The following is a 16,245-nucleotide window of genomic DNA, read 5'->3' on the forward strand; positions in this document are numbered from 1 at the left end:
TCGTTTTTTGGGAGATTTTTGACCACAGCTTCAATTTCAGTGCTTGAGATTGGGTTGTTCACAATTTCTGTTTCTTACTGGTTCAGTCTTGGAAGATTGAACTTTTCTAAGAATCTGTCCATTTCTTCCAGGTTATCCATTTTATTGCCATATACGTGTTTGTAATAGTCTTTTATAATCCTTTGTATTTCTGCATTGTCTGTTATAACCTCTCCTTTTTTCATTTCTAATATTGTTGATTTGGTGGTTCTCTCTTTTTCCTTGATGAGTCTGGCCAAAGGTTTCTCAATTTTGTTTGTCTTCTCAAAGAACCAGCTCTTAGTTTTATTAATCATTAGTCTTTACTATTCTTTCTTTCATTTCTTTTTTATTTATTTCTGCTTAGATCTTTATGATTTCTTTCTTTCTACTAATTTTGTTGTTCTTTTTTGAGTTATTTTAGGTGTAAATTTAGATTGTCTGTTTGATGTTTTTCTTGTTCCTTGAGGTAGGATTGTATTGCTATAAACTTCCCCCTTAGAACTGCTTTTGCTGTATCCCATAGGTTTTGAGTTGTTCTGTTTTCATTGCATTTGTTTCTAGAAATTTTTTAATTTCCCTTTTGATTTCTTCAGTAACCTGTTGGGTATTTAGAAATGTATTGTTTAATCTTCATGTATTTGTGTTTCTTACAGTTTTTTTTTTCTTGTAATTGATATCTAGTCAAGTTAGGTCCATGATTAAGGCAAATTGGAAGTGGTCAAGCAGGAGATGACAAGAGTAAACATTGACATTCTAGGAATCAGTGAACTAAGATGGACTGGAATGGGTGAATTTAACTCAGATGACCATCATATTTACTACTGTGGGCATGAATCCCTTAGAAGAAATGGAGTGGTCATCATCGTCAATAAAAGAGTCCAAAATGCATTACTTGGATGCAATCCCAAAAATGACAGAATGATCTCTGTTCGTTTCCAAGGCAAACCATTCAGTATCACGGTAATCCAAGTCTATGCCCCAAATAGTAATGCTGAAGAAGCTGAAGTTGAAAAGTTCTATGAAGACCTACGAGACCTTCTAGGGCTAACACCACCAAAAGATGTCCTTTTCATTATAGGGGACTGAAATGCAAAAGTAGGAAGTCAAGAAACACCTGGAGTAACAGGCAAATTTGGCCTTGGTATACAGAATGAAGCAAGGCAAAGCTAATAGAGTTCTTCCAAGAGAACGCACTGGTCATAGCAAACACTCTCTTCCAATAACACAAGAGAAGACTCTACACATGGACATCACCAGATGGTCCACATTGAAATCAGATTGTTTATATTCTTTGCAGCCAAAGATGGAGAAACTCTATACATCAGCCAAAACAAGCCCGGGAGCTGACTGTGGCTCAGATCATGAACTCCTTGTTGCCAAATTCAGACTGAAATTGAAGAAACTGGAGAAAACCACTAGACCATTCAGGTATGATCTAAATCAAATCCCTTATGACTATACAGTGAAAGTGAGAAATAGATTTAAGGGACTATACATGATAGATAGAATGTGATGAGCTATGGATGGAGATTTGCGACACTGAACAGGAGACAGGAATCAAGACCATCCCCAAGAAAAAGAAATGCAAAAAAGCAAAATGGCTGTCTGAGGAGGCCCTACAAATAGTTGTGAAAAGAAGGGAAAGAAAAAGCAAAGGAGAGGAGGAAAGATATACCCATTTGAAAGCAGACTTCCAAAGAATAGCAAGGAGATATAAGAAAGCCTTCTTCAGTGATCAATGCAAATAAATAGAAGAAAACAATAGAATGGGAAAGACTAGAGATCTCTTCAAGTTATTAGAGATACCAAGGGAACATTTCATGCCAAGATGGGCTCGATAAAGGACAGAAATGGTATGGACCTAACAGAAGCAGAAGATATTAAGAAGAGGTGGCAAGAGTACACAGAAGAACTGTACAAAAAAAGATCTTCATGACCCAGATAATCACGATGGTGCGATCACTCACCTAGAGCCAGACATCGTGGAATATGAAGTCAAGTAGCCCTTAGGAAGCATCACTATGAACAAAGCAACTGGAGGTGATGGAATTCCAGTTGAGCTATTATAAATCCTGAAAGATGATGCTGTGAAAGTGCTGCACTTAATATGCCAGCAAATTTCAAAACTCAGCAGTGGTCACAGGACTGGAAAAGGTCAGTTTTCATTCCAATCCCAAAGAAAGGCAATGCCAAAGAATGCTCAAACTACCACACAATTGCACTCATCTCACACGCCAGTAAAGTAATGCTTAAAATTCTCCAAGCCAGGCTTCAGCAATATGTGAACCATGAACTCCCTGATGTTCAAGCTGGTTTTAGAAAAGGCAGAGGAACAAGAGATCAAATTGCCAACATCCACTGGATCGTGGAAAAAGCAAGAGAGCTCCAGAGAAACTTCTATTTCTGCTTTATTGACTATGCCAAAGGCTTTGACTGTGTGGATCCCAATAAACTGTGGAAAATTCTGAGAGAGATGGGAATACCAGACCACCTGACCTGCCTCTTGAGAAACCTGTATACAGGTCAGGAAGCAACAGTTAGAACTGGACATAGAACAACAGACTGGTTCCAAATAGGAAAGGGAGTACATCAAGGCTGTGTATTGTCACCCTGCTTATTTAACCTATATGCAGAGTACATCATGAGAAACACTGGGCTGGAAGAACCACAAGCTGGAATCAAGATTGCTGGGAGAAATATCAATAACCTCAGATATGCAGATGACATCATCCTTATGGCAGAAAGTGAAGAAGAACTAAAGAGCCTCCTGATGAAAGTGAAAGAGGGGAGTGCAATAGTTGGCTTAAAACTCAACATTCAGAAAACGAAGATCATGGCATCTGGTCCCATCAGTTCATGGGAAGTAGATGGGGAAACAGTGGAAATAGTGTCAGACTTTATTTTGGGGGCTCCAAAATCACTGCAGATGGTGACTGCAGCCATGAAATTAAAAGATGCTTACTCCTTGGAAGGAAAGTTATGACCAACCTAGACAGCATATTCAAAAGCAGGGACATTACTTTGCCGACTAAGGTCCGTCTAGTCAAGGCTATGTTTTTTTCCAGTGGTCATGTATGGATGTGAGATTTGGACTATAAAGAAAGCTGACCACCAAAGAATTGGTGCTTTTGAACTGTGGTGTTGGAGAAGACTCTTGAGAGTCTCTTGGACTGTAGAAAGGTCCAACCAATCCATCCTAAAGGAGATCAGTCCTGGGTGTTCATTGGAAGGACTGATGTTAAAGCTGAAACTCCAGTACTTTGGCCACCTGATATGAAGAGGTGACTCATTTGAAAAGACCCTTATGCTGGGAAAGATTTAAGGCAGTAGGGGAAGGGGATGACAGAGGATGGGGTGGTTGGATGGCTTCATCAACTCAATGGACATGGGTTTGGGTGGACTCTGGGAGTTGGTGATGGACAGGGAGGCCTGGTGTGCTGTGGTTCTTGAGGTTGCCAAGAGTTGGACACGACTGAGTGACTGAACTGAACTGAACTTATAGCATTGTGATTGCAGAAGATGCTTTATTTGATTTCAATGTTCTCAGATTTACTGATGTTTGATTTGGGACACTGGAGAATGTTCCATGAGCACTTTCAAAGGTGTATTCTTCTTGCTTTGGATGGAATGTCCTGAAGATATCAATGAGATCCTTCTCATCTAATGTATCAATTAAGACTTGTGTTTCCTTATTAATTTTCTGTTTTGATGATCTTTCCATTGGTGTGAGTAGGGTGTTAATGTCTCCTTCTCTTATTGTGTTACTGTCAGTTTCTCTCTTTATGTTTGTTAGTGTTTGTCTTATGTATTGAGGTGCTTATATGTTGGGTGCATGCATATTTACAATTGTTATGTCTTCCTCTTGGATTGATGCCTTGATCCTTATGTAGTTTCCTTCCTTATCTCTTGTAATTTGTTTATTTTAAGATCTATTTTGTCTGATATGAGATTGCTACTCCAGCTTTCTTTGCTTTCTATTTGCATGGAATATATTTTTCCATCCTCTCACACTCAGTCTATATGTGTCTTTAGGTCTGAATTGGGTTTCTTGTAGACAGGATATATATGGGTCTTTGTTTTTATATCCATTCAGCTTGTCTGTGACTTTTGGTTGGAGATATATGTGTTCCCATTGCCATTTTCTTAACTGGGGTTGATTTTGTAGATATTTTTCCTTCTCTTGTATTTCTTGACTATACAAGTCCTTTTAACATTTGTTGTAAAGCTGATTTGGCAGTATTGAATTATCTTAACTTTTGCTTGTCTGAAAAGCTTTTTATTTCTCTGTCAACTTTGAATGGGATCTTTGCCAGGTACAGTAATCTTGGTTGTAGATTTTTCCATTTCAGTACTTGGTTGTAGATTTTTCCATTTCAGTACTTTAAACTGCCATTCCCTTCTGGCTGAAAGGCTAGCTGTTACTTGCTGCTTTTCCCTTGCTGATTTTAATATTCTTTCTTTGTGTTTAGTCTTTGTTAGATTGATTAGTATGTGTCTTGGCATGTTTCTCCTTGGGTTTATCTTTGGACTTGATTGACTATTTCCTTTTCCATGTTGGGTAAATTTTCAAATATAGTCACCTCAAAATTTTTCTCATACTCTTTCTTTTTCTCTTCTTCTTTTGGGAGCCCAATCATTATTCTGAATTCTTTTTCAGGTAGTTTGCCTATTTCTTCTTCATGTATTTGGACTTATGTGCTTCTAATGTGTTCCTTCAATTGTGTAGTATTTCTCTGCCTTTTCATTATTTTTTTTTAACTTATTGTGTTTGAGGTCTTCTTTTCCCAGGATGCAAGGTTGAATTCTTTCTTCCTTTTGGTTTCTGCCCTCCTAAGGTTTTTGTTTATTTGTTTGTTTGTTTTTCCTCTGATGGGTAAAGGCTGAATGAGGTGGTAATCCTGTCTGCTGATGATTGGGTTTGTATTTTTGTTTTGTTTGTTCTTCAGATGAAACATCCTGTACAGGGTGCTACTGGTGGTTGGGTCATGCCAGGTCTTGTATTCAAGTGGTTTCCTTTGTGTGAGTTCTCACTCTTTGATACTCCCTAGGATTGGTTCTCCGGTAGTCTAGGGTCTTGGAGTCAGTGCTCCAACTCCAAAGGCTCAGGGCTTGATCTCTGGTCAGGAATGAAGACTCCACAAGTGGTTTGTTATGGCATTAAGTGAGATTAAAACAAATACCCCAAAATGAGAAACCAAAGATGAACCCCAGACAAATGGCAGTTACAAAGACAGGAAAATAATAATTAAAATAATGGAATCTACACATATATATCCATAGGCAAAGTCAAAACATTACAACTAAAATACAGTTGATTGACATGGTAAACAAAGGAAATAAAAAATTATATTTATCAGTTAAGGACAAAACTAGTAAAGCACTAACTGGAAAATAAAACTAAAGCAAAGTGCCAATTGGGGAATAAAGCAATGAACATTAAACTAACAAATATGTTGAGAGGAAAGGAAAGAAAGAATAAATATGCAAAGTTAAATAGAGGTAGATAAAAAAGATTTATATACATTAAAGATTAACTGCAAGGGGAAAAGAACAGTAGGAAAAGCAAATAAAGGAATAAATTTAGAAAAAAATAATAATAGTTTAAAAATATTTTTTAAAGGTAAAAAATAAGGAAAACTTCACAGAACTGCAAAAGCCCAACATAGAGGCAGAGGTTTATAACACAATAAAAAATATTACTGAGGGGGAAAAAAAAGTTCAAAAGCTGAATTAGATTTCATAGTGCCAATAAAATTGACAACTACAACAGAGGGGGAAAAATCCAAAAGAATCTACAGAACACTCAAAACATAAGAATAATAAATGTTTTTCTTGAGTCACTGCTATCAGAGTCCTTTCACTTGCTGAGAGTTACAGCCCACCTCACCTCCCTAGGATGCCCTCCAACACTATGCTGATCTCTGGATGATTTGTGGGAGGAGCTCAGATTCTAATCTGTTCCTATTCCTGTGAGTTCTTGCCTCCAATATCCACCGCTGTCAGAACTAGTGTGTTTTCTTTTGTGGGAGCTCTCAATGTCCTTTTATATATTCCATAGACACAGAGTCTGCCTAGTTGAGCACGTGGATTTAATCTGCAGCTTGTATAGCTGGTGGGATGGTTTGGGGTCTTCTTTAGCCACACTGCCCCTGGGTTTCAATTGTGTTTTTATTTCCACCTCTGCATATGGGTCATCCAATGGGGTTTACTCCTGATGTTGCCCTGGAGGACTTGGGTTTGGCCCTGTGAAGGCCAGGTGTGGAGGTGGTGCAGCTGCTTGGGTCATAGGGGTTCTGGAAGCACCTGGTACTCAGAGGAGTTGGCGGCTCTGGCAGCAGGAAATATAGTGCTCTGGAAGGGTATGGCAATCAGTATTGGCCAATACACTCCAGGATTCTTGCCTGGAGAAAGCCCCTGGCAGAGAAGCCTGGCAGGCCACAGTCTACAGAGTTGCAAAAAGTTGGACATGACCAAAGTGACCCTGTGCACATAGACACAAGATCTTTTTTGCATGTGGCAGCTCTGTCCCAGTAAGTGTTGAGCATGAAGGTGGCACAGCTGCTTGGCTTGTGGGGACTCTGGCAGGGCAAGGTGTTCAGAGACATGGACTGCCTCTGCCACAGGAGTTTTGGCCCTATCAGAGTCCTTTCTCAAGCCTCTTGTAGCTGGCAATCAGAAGGCCTCTTTGGCCAGTCTTTCTTCAGAGCTCTGACCATTCAGGCACTTAGAGGGCTCCCTTGCTTGGAGTCCTCTGTTGTTCCATGTGTCAGACACCCACCCCCTGGCTGGGGTCCTACTCTGTAGATTGGGGCATCAGGAACTTAAAGGGGCAACCTGGGTGGGGTCCTACTCTTTAGTTCAGTGCATCAGGCATTTGATGGGCCAGCCTTTCTATTGTTTAGCTACCAATGCTGGCATGCGGGGAGAGAGAGGCTGTGGTGATGGCTCCATCCCCTACTTGTGACTCAGAAGTACCGCCTTGCTTCCATGGCTGCCTGGCTTTCCTCCACTGACATTTCCTACCAGGATCTCCTCCCTCACATCCCCCTGATATATCTCTCCACAGTCAACAGCAGCCCTTGCCCTAGGATTGCTTCCTAATGCCTAAACTCCAGCTCCCAGATGCTGTGCATTCCAGGGGACCTGTGTCCCTGTCTGGGGTATGTATGGCTGTGGCAAAGACTGTCTGATTCTCATTCCATGTAGGCTGCCATGTATCAGCTGTTTCTCTCTCAGCCTTAAATGTTTCTCCTCTGACTCAGACAATTGCACCAATGCGGGGATCAGACCCCTGCTTCAGATCCCCCACCTGCTGAGGGCAGGTCCAGTCCTACTAACACTCCTGTTTTTTCCCCTAGTTCCTTCATCCTACTGAGTTTTGCATGGTTTTATATATTCTTTTCCACTGGTCAGATAATCCTGTTCCCTCTCAGCTGGTGGTCTGCATGCACTTCTGTGTCTGAAGGTGTATTCCTGATGTATCCATGGAGAGAGATGTGCTCCATGTACACCTACTCCTCTGCCATCTTGTTCTCTCAGAAGTTGTGCATTTGTGAGGGCAGGGAGTATATGGGAATTCTCTATATTTCCTGCTCAATTTTTCTATAAACCTATAACTGGTCTAAAATACCTTTTTAAAATTTAAAAAAGAAAGAGATGTTTCTATTTAGTTAACCTTGATATCCATTAGGTTAAATCATAACTTTTTAAGTCCCCTTGACTTTCAAATAAAGCAGTTGCTCTTGTAGAAACATCAATTATCAGTATTAACAGGGGACTTTAATTCCCTTCCCTCCCCTCTCCTGATTGTCTCAAGACTTTCTACAAATCAAACTTTGACTACTGCTCATAGATGCCAGCTACCCTGATGAAAGAAAACACTTAATGATTATATGTTGAAGAATGAGTTTAGGGCAGGTGGGAAGGTGGGGTGTGAGATCTATCATTCTGGAACAGAAACTCAGAAAGAGAAAAGAGAGAGATTAGAGAATCAAAGGGGTTCCGAGAAATGTCTTAAAAAGAAAAATGACAGAAAGGACCTAGAATGATAAATGAGTTTGCAAAGTCCTTTTCATGATTGGGATCAGGTTGAAAGGTGGGGTTAGGAAGAGATGACTCTTGCCTCACAAGGAAGGGATGAGCTAACAGGCTGAGATGCTCTGAAAACTGCAGGATGGCCTTGAGCATGGATGGAAGGAATCGTATATGATCCACATCCAATAATAACTTTGTGTTCATTGTTCAGGGAATGCACTGCAGTAGGTATAATTAAGGCTTGTCTTCCCAACAGTTGATTTGTAAGTCAGATGTCTTTCAGTGAGTTGATATGATTGCTTATTGTGAGATTTTTGTTATAAATCTGGCAGGAGCTGAAACCCGTTTTTCATTAAATAGGAAAGAGAGGAAGTGCTGGGTTAAATGGAAGGGGCATTAGAGAGAAGGGAAATTGGCAAAAGACACATGGGATGCTTTCTTGCTTTTTCTAGGCAGGTTCCCCTTTTGCTTTAGAGAGCATGGCTAGTGTGCAGTGAACCAACCATATGGGTAGAAAGAAGATAGCTATTCATCTAATAAATGATTTGGGTATAAATGTTTTCAATAAGCAAATTTAATTTTAATTACATTAAGGCTAAAACTTTTAAAACTTTTTTATTTTTGAGAATTTCATCACATAGGTTTTAAACTCAGAACTGCATCAAAAAGGTGACATAGTTAAAGATCAAAATAATCAAAGGAAAGAAAAGGTGAACAGAAAATGATGGGACATGTAGAAGGCCAAGATAGCCTGTGATGTTTACTTAAACTTAAATGTCATTCTCAAGGGCTTTGTTGATGGGTGAGCAAGAAAATAGATGTAGCTAATGCAGTTTGGCCCTACTATTCCAATTGATTATTCATTAGTTTTTAATGTGTATTGTTCATAACTTTGTAACATAGGGAGAAAGCACTGTAAGCATAGCGGTAGTATTCTGACCCTAGCATTCAAACGAAAGCTGATTTTTTCATAAATTGGATCAAAAGATAGATTGACATTTGAAATACTTTCTATACAGAGTTTTAAGCTCTTTTGAAAATATTGTTGATGTTAGGTTTTGAGCTGAAAGAAGTTATAGTTGCTAGATGCATGTTGCCTGAAATGGACAATGTATATTTTGCAATAAATTGAAGTATTAACCTTGAGAAAATCCTTCATTGTATTGAAAACTGAACAAGTTAGTCTGATACTTTCATAATTTATAAGGCATGTGAATTCAGATATGTGACCTTGTTTGGGGTCCTAAGAATCAAGGACAGAAACTTATTGTAAGTTTCCTGTGCTCTTAATGCCCTTATAAGTGTTTGTATGATAAGGTTTAATATAATTCATTGTAAGTTAATTTATACATACATATGCATACACATGTAATTGTGTGTGTATATATGTATGTATATATACATAGAGAGGGACAGTGAGGAGGTGACAGAAAGTATGTGAGCTCAGGAGCAAAAAGTTTATGAGAATCATTTTCAGAAGAAATCAAGCAAAACTGCTAAAATATCACATAATATAGGTCTTATTGAATGAAGAATCATATCAAGATGTAATAATTGATAATTATTCAATGAATATTGCTTTATATTTTTATTTAAAATTTTTCTGTCAACCATTTAAAATGGTTAAATATGATTTTCAAGGTATTTCTCTGTTATTCATTTTCCTCATTGAATGACTCATTTAATAAGTGTGTAATGTCCTAACTCTGATTGTTTTGAAAAAGTGCTGCAAATTTTGAGTAGACCAATCCAACTGGGGTCTTCTGCATTGCAGGCAGATTCTTTACCAACTGAGCTATCAGGGAAGCCAAAAAGGATAATATAGGGAGGTCAGAGATTTTTCTTAAGATAGAAACTCTGACCTCTGAGTCATAAGACCTGTTAATTTGGCAAAATTGTGGGTTGGTAATGTTCACCATCTATATGCACAAGGCTTTGAGGCAAATGAGAACAGCAGAGAAAGTCAACACATTTGAACTATAGAAAGATGCTAACCTGCAAGGTGAGGATGCGGAGTGAGGACATAATCATGCAGGGACATCTAGACTTTACAACCAGTGTCAGTGTTTGTTTAAGAGAAATGTAGTTCTTTGAAGGGTTTCACAAAGAGATGAGTAGCAGCATTTGTATTTTTCAAAGAATGCTTTTGCCTATAGAGATAATTGACTGGAGAAGAAAGTTAAATGATGTAGACATAGGGTTAAAGTTGGTGAAATAAAGTACTTTTATTTATTGAAACATATAGAAAGAAAAATTGTGTGTGTGTGTGCATAAAGTGTCAAATGGCTTCCCTGGTGTCTCAAATGGTAGAGAATTTGCGTGTAATACAGGAAACTCGGGTTCAATCCCAGGATCAGGAAGATCCCCTGGAGAAGGGAATGGCTGCCCGCACAATATTCTTGCTTGGAGAATTCCATGGGCAGAGGAGCCTGGCGGGCTACATACAGTCTATGGGATCACAAAGAGTTGGACATGACTGAGCGACTAACACTTTCACTTTCAAGTATCCAATACTTATGGTGTCAACACATTTTAAATAATATTTGCCAAATAATACTTTCAAAAAAGGGTCCAAATCAGGACAGCATGTTAAAAGCTAGCACAAATAAAAACCTCAGGTTGAATATATCTTGTATACTACTGCTACTGCTAAGTCACTTCAGTCGTGTCTGACTCTGTGCGACCCCATAGACGGCAGCCCACCAGGCTCCGCAGTCCCTGGGATTCTCCAGGCAAGAGTACTGGAGTGGGTTGCCATTTCCTTCTCCAATGCAGGAAAGCGAAAAGTGAAAGTGAAGTCGCTCAGTCGTGTCTGACTCTTGGCGACCTCATGGACTGCAGCCTACCAGGCTCCTCCATCCATGGGATTTTCCAGGCAAGAGTATTGGAGTGGGTTGCCATTGCCTTCTCCAATATCTTGTATAGAAAGTCCAATATCTATCCAAATTCTTTGATCTTTTTCTATTAATCAAGGGGAAATTGAGTTTTTTTCCCTACTTTCAGAGATATCTTGTATAGAAAGTCCCATGTCTCTGAAAGTAAACAAACAAACAAACAAACAAAAAAACCCTCAATTTTCCCTTGATTAATAGAAAAAGATCAAAGAATTTGGAGGGATCAAAGGCAAAGTAGGGAGAGTCCCAGACCCTGCTAGTTCTAGGTCTCAGATTAGAGTGTTGCAAGAGATGGGAAAGTAGGAGGACAACTTTATCATCTATTAACCTCCTCCTCTCTAGATCACAGAGAAAGCCAGGAAATTCCAGAAAAACAGCTAACTCTGTTTCACTGACTATGCCAAAGCCTTTCACTATGTGGCTCATAATAAACTGTGGAAAGCTCTTAAAGAGATGAAAATATAGACCATCTTACTTGTCTCCTGAGAAATCTGTATGTGGGTCAAGAAACAACCGTTTGAACCCTGTATAGAACAAATTTTTGGCTCAAGATTGAGAAAGGAGTATGGAAGGGTTGTCTGCTGTCATGCTGTTTGTTTAATCTATATGCTGAGCACATCATGAGAAATTCCAGGCTGGATGAATTAGCAACTGGAATCAAGATAGGTGAAAAAACATCAACAACCTCAAATATGTGGATGATACCAATCTAATGGCAGAAAGCAAAGAGGAATTAAACAGCCTTTTGATAAGGGTAAAGGAGGTGAGTGAAAGAGCTGGCTTAAAACTAAATATTAAAAACACTAAGATGATGGCATCTGGCCCCATTACCGCATAGCAAATAGAAGGGGAAAAGGAGGAAGCAGTGACAGATTTCCTCTTCTTGGGCTCTAAAATCACTGTGGATGGTGACTGCAGCCATGAAATCAGAGGTTTGCTTCTTGGTGGGAAAACTGTGACAAACCTAGACAGTATGTTGAAAAGCAGAAACATTACTCTGCCGACCAAGGTCCATATAGTCAAGTCTAGGGTCTTCCCAGTGATCACACGTGGTTGTGAGAGCTGGACCATAAAGAAGGCAGAGCACCAACGAAATGATGCCTTTGAACTGTGGTGCTGGAGAAGACTCCTGAAAGTCCCTTGGAGAGCAAGGAGGTCAAAGCAGTCAATATTAAGGGAGATCAACCCTGAATACTCATTGGAAGGACTGATGGTGAAGCTGAGACTCTGGTATATTGGTCATCTGATGTGAAGAGTTGACTCATTGAAAAGCCCTTGAGGCTAGGAAAGATTAAGGGCAGAAGGAGAAGAGGGTGTCAGAGGATGAGATGGCTGGATGGCATCACCGATGCAATGGACATGAATTTGGGCAAACTCTGGGAGATGGTGAGGGACAGGGATACCTGGCCTGCTGCAGTCCATGAGGTCACAAGGAGTTGTATACAACTGGGTGACTGAACAACAGTAACCTCCTCCTCCTGGTGAGAGAGCCTGTTGGAGGGAAAGTGTATGAAAGGTGAGAGGGGAAGGAACATGGGATTAGGAGATGAAAATCCAGAGAGTATGAATAACTTCAAATTGCTGCCTCCAAAATCAGAGCATAAATTGCACCTAACCAAAGGAGCAGGCTTCCCTGATGGCTCAGCAGTAATGCAGGAGATGCAGGTTCAGTCCCCGGCTCGGAAAGGTCCCCTGGAGGAGAAAGTGGCAGCCCATTCCAGTGTTCTTTCCTGGAGAATCCTATGGACAGAAGAGCCTGGTGGGTTACAGTTTACGGGGTTACAAAGAGGTGGACATGATTGAGCAACTAAACAACAACCACCACCAAATTAATACAGTGGATTTTGGGTGAGTGGTTCATTCAGGACTTGAAATTATATTAATGGATAGCCCCAGGAGAGTCTCTTATCACTGTATTTCAGACTATGCTGAATGCCACCAGTCACATTGCAGAGTGGAACAGATGCAGGACTTGTTCAGAGTGCTGTAAATAAAACTAAAACAAATACGATGAGCAAACAATTGCAGAAACTTATAAACACATGACAGTTACAACAACAACAAATTGGAAAGAAAGGAAGATGAAAGTAACATCTAGCAAGTATTATCTTTATGATCAGAAGAGATGTGGAATGTGGCAATTGTGAAAATGTGTATGTTTATACCTGTTTTATGGGGATTCAAAGAAGAGTTTAAAGAAGCGATTTCAGGTCAGCAAAAAAGAATCAAAGGGGACTGAGATACCTGAGGAAGAAATGGAAGAGAAAAACAAAAGCATTGGTGATTTAAAGTTTAGGGATAAAAGTAGAATGCATTTATCTTAAAGCACCTCAATAAACATAAATTAGAGAACTGAGAAAAATTACAAAAAATAAAAAAAGTAAATGGGACAAATACTATTAGCAGGAATAGTATTTCTGAAAGACATACAAAGGAAATCAGCAGATGTCTAATTTGTGTTATCAGGAAGAAAATATGGCATGTGGAAAAAATAAAAGGATGATAAAATTGCCTTTCCTATCATAAAGGTGATACGTATCTCACAAAATCTGATTTTAAAAAAAAGGCAATACTGAAGCATACATTGTGAGATTTAGAACTTAAATGTTAATGATAACAATAACAAATGTACAGAAAGCTGAAGCTTTTTTTTTCCATATTTTATAGGATGCCAAGAGACAACATTGGACAATTTAAGATTATCATGCTTAGTTTAGTTTTCTCTCAAGGCATGATACTAAAATTCAAAAAACTCTAAAACAATGTCTTCCCTTGAGTTATTAATGAAAGATACATTACTTGATAACAAAATAAAGCCAACAAATGGAGGAGTGCAATGAAATTAAAGAGATCAGGAAGGAAAATGGCATGACAGAATAATAGGTTGAAATTTGGTTGAAATAATAGGTTTAAATAAATATTGACTCAACGATCCTGTTTTAATTTCTTTGCACTATTTTTGTGTTTTATAGTGAGCGTATACCATTTTTTTCTCTAAAGTATGTATTTTAAAATATTAATATTGGGAAATCAGTTAAAAGGTAATTAGTTGTCATAGTTCAGAAAGATGAGTGCTCAGGCTAGGAACATAATAATGGGGATGGAGAGATATGGAAAAAAGGAGGTAAAATCAACAGGCTCTGTTAATGAAATGGATATTGTATCTGAGGGAGAGGGAGAGGAAGATGACAAGCAAAATTTTTGCCTCCCTACTTGTTGGGTGGTTCTCTGTAACAGGAAATACCAGAAAAGGACTCAATGTGGAGGACTGGGTTGTATATTACTATTTCAGATATCATTTGAATCTACGATAGTGATTAAATTTTCAGAATGTGATGACTTCTTTTGACTGGCAGAATATTTGAGAATTCTTTCTCCTTCCTTGAATCCATATAGCAGTATATGTATTATTATTATCATTATTTACATTGGTAATTACTTCTCCAGAGTGTACAGACTAGTGTCCTCTAGTAGTTTAGAACAGAAGTGGGTGATCTTTTTGTACAAGTCCTGATGGTAAATATTTTAGGCCTTATGGGCCACAAAGTCTCTATTCCAATTACTCAGCTCTGTCATCGTAACAAAAAAGCATCTGTAGACAATATAGAAATGCCTGAATGTGATGATGTTACAATACAATTTTATTTTTGAACACTGGACCTTGAATTTTGTATAAATTTTACATCATCAAATATTATTCTTATTTTGATTTTGTCCACCAATTAAAACATATAAGCCATTACTAGTCACTGGATTATTTTAAAAACAGACAATGATCTGGATTTGGCATTCAGACCCTAGTTTGTCAACCCTCAGTCTAAAACACTTATCTTCTGGATCTCTATTTATACTTGTTAGCAAAAATTGGGTGTTTTTGTAAATATTGAGCTTATATATTATGTAAATATTACCTGTAAATTTTATAATCATGGATGAAATCATGGCAAATTTTTTATAAGGACAATGGTTCAAGGATGTAGAGAACCATAGAACCTTCTTGAAAGCATGCAGCACAAATCTGCTTTAGTTTTAAGCTTAATAAGGCTTTAATTCAGCAAACATATCTTCTAGGAGCAGTGAAATTACACTGTTGTCTTAAGAGAATGTTCTCTGTTAGAGTGTTTAGAGACCTTCCTTTATTCTTGGAAACTTTTATCCATTGAAGTAGTATATCTGTTCTTGTGTTTTATGATGACATTTTCATATTTGAAGGTATCTTTCATATCTTTCCTTATATAGTTTTTGATTCCTGATGTCTAGTTTTCCACTGCTTACATTTAACTAAAAATTTGTGTTGTGGAATTTATTTTTTTAAAGTTGTAAGGAAGAGAGAAATTTCCATATTCCACTGTAATCCCAAAATTTCATTGAAATTTTTTCTCTAGAGTACCATGAACCCCTTTACTTCCTTAAGCATAGTATCCTCAGTTTTTGTTTAACATCATTAAAAATTTGAGAATATACAAGAGAAGTTATAATCAATTGCTATTTTTATTAGACTTCATCTACTTAATGTATCTAAAATGATAGGACTGGAAAGAGTAACATACTTAATTTACTGGCTGAAATATCAATATTGACTCATATTTAACAAAATACATTGTTTACATGTAATATTTTGTATATAAACTATAATTTCATGTTTTTAAATCCTTTTTGGAGTTTAGAAACCTTTAAAAATACTAATAAAAAAGCAATTAGTAGTTGAAAGAATATTTAAGAACAGAATAGAAATAAAATAATCAGTAAATCATTTAGACAGTGGAGTTCCTCTGCAATTATTATATTTTTGGGAGAATAGCCAATTATAATTTTTAAAAATGTAAGCTATAGTCTCTAATATAAAAGCTTATTAGGCCACATGGATAATTCCAATATCTTTAAATATGTCTTCTTCAATCATAATCATATTGAACACTAAATGTACCATTATATTTTGATCTTTGAAGAATTTAATGACATACCTCCAGTATCATCAGCTAACATTTAAGTCAGATAAACTTTAGTTTAAGGTAAAATATGCTGAGTCAAAGTAAACAGATTCGAACTGGAAATGTGTAAAGATGCAGAAAAGATAAATTGAAATCACCAAACTAAAAATTTGTGTTGTGGGATTTATTCTATCGTAGTTAACAAATGTTTAACATAGTTAACATAGTTTCTAGCATAGTTAACAACAATCATTTAGCATTTGAACAGAAACACACAAATACATACACAAGTTTTCTCTTCCTTTCACCCAAAAATCTAGGAGAAATAAAGTTATTGAAATGTTTTCTCATGAAATGTCATCTAT

The sequence above is a fragment of the Capra hircus genome, chromosome 9 (genome assembly GCF_001704415.2).
Source record: "Capra hircus breed San Clemente chromosome 9, ASM170441v1, whole genome shotgun sequence".
NCBI classification, from domain to species: domain Eukaryota; kingdom Metazoa; phylum Chordata; class Mammalia; order Artiodactyla; family Bovidae; genus Capra; species Capra hircus.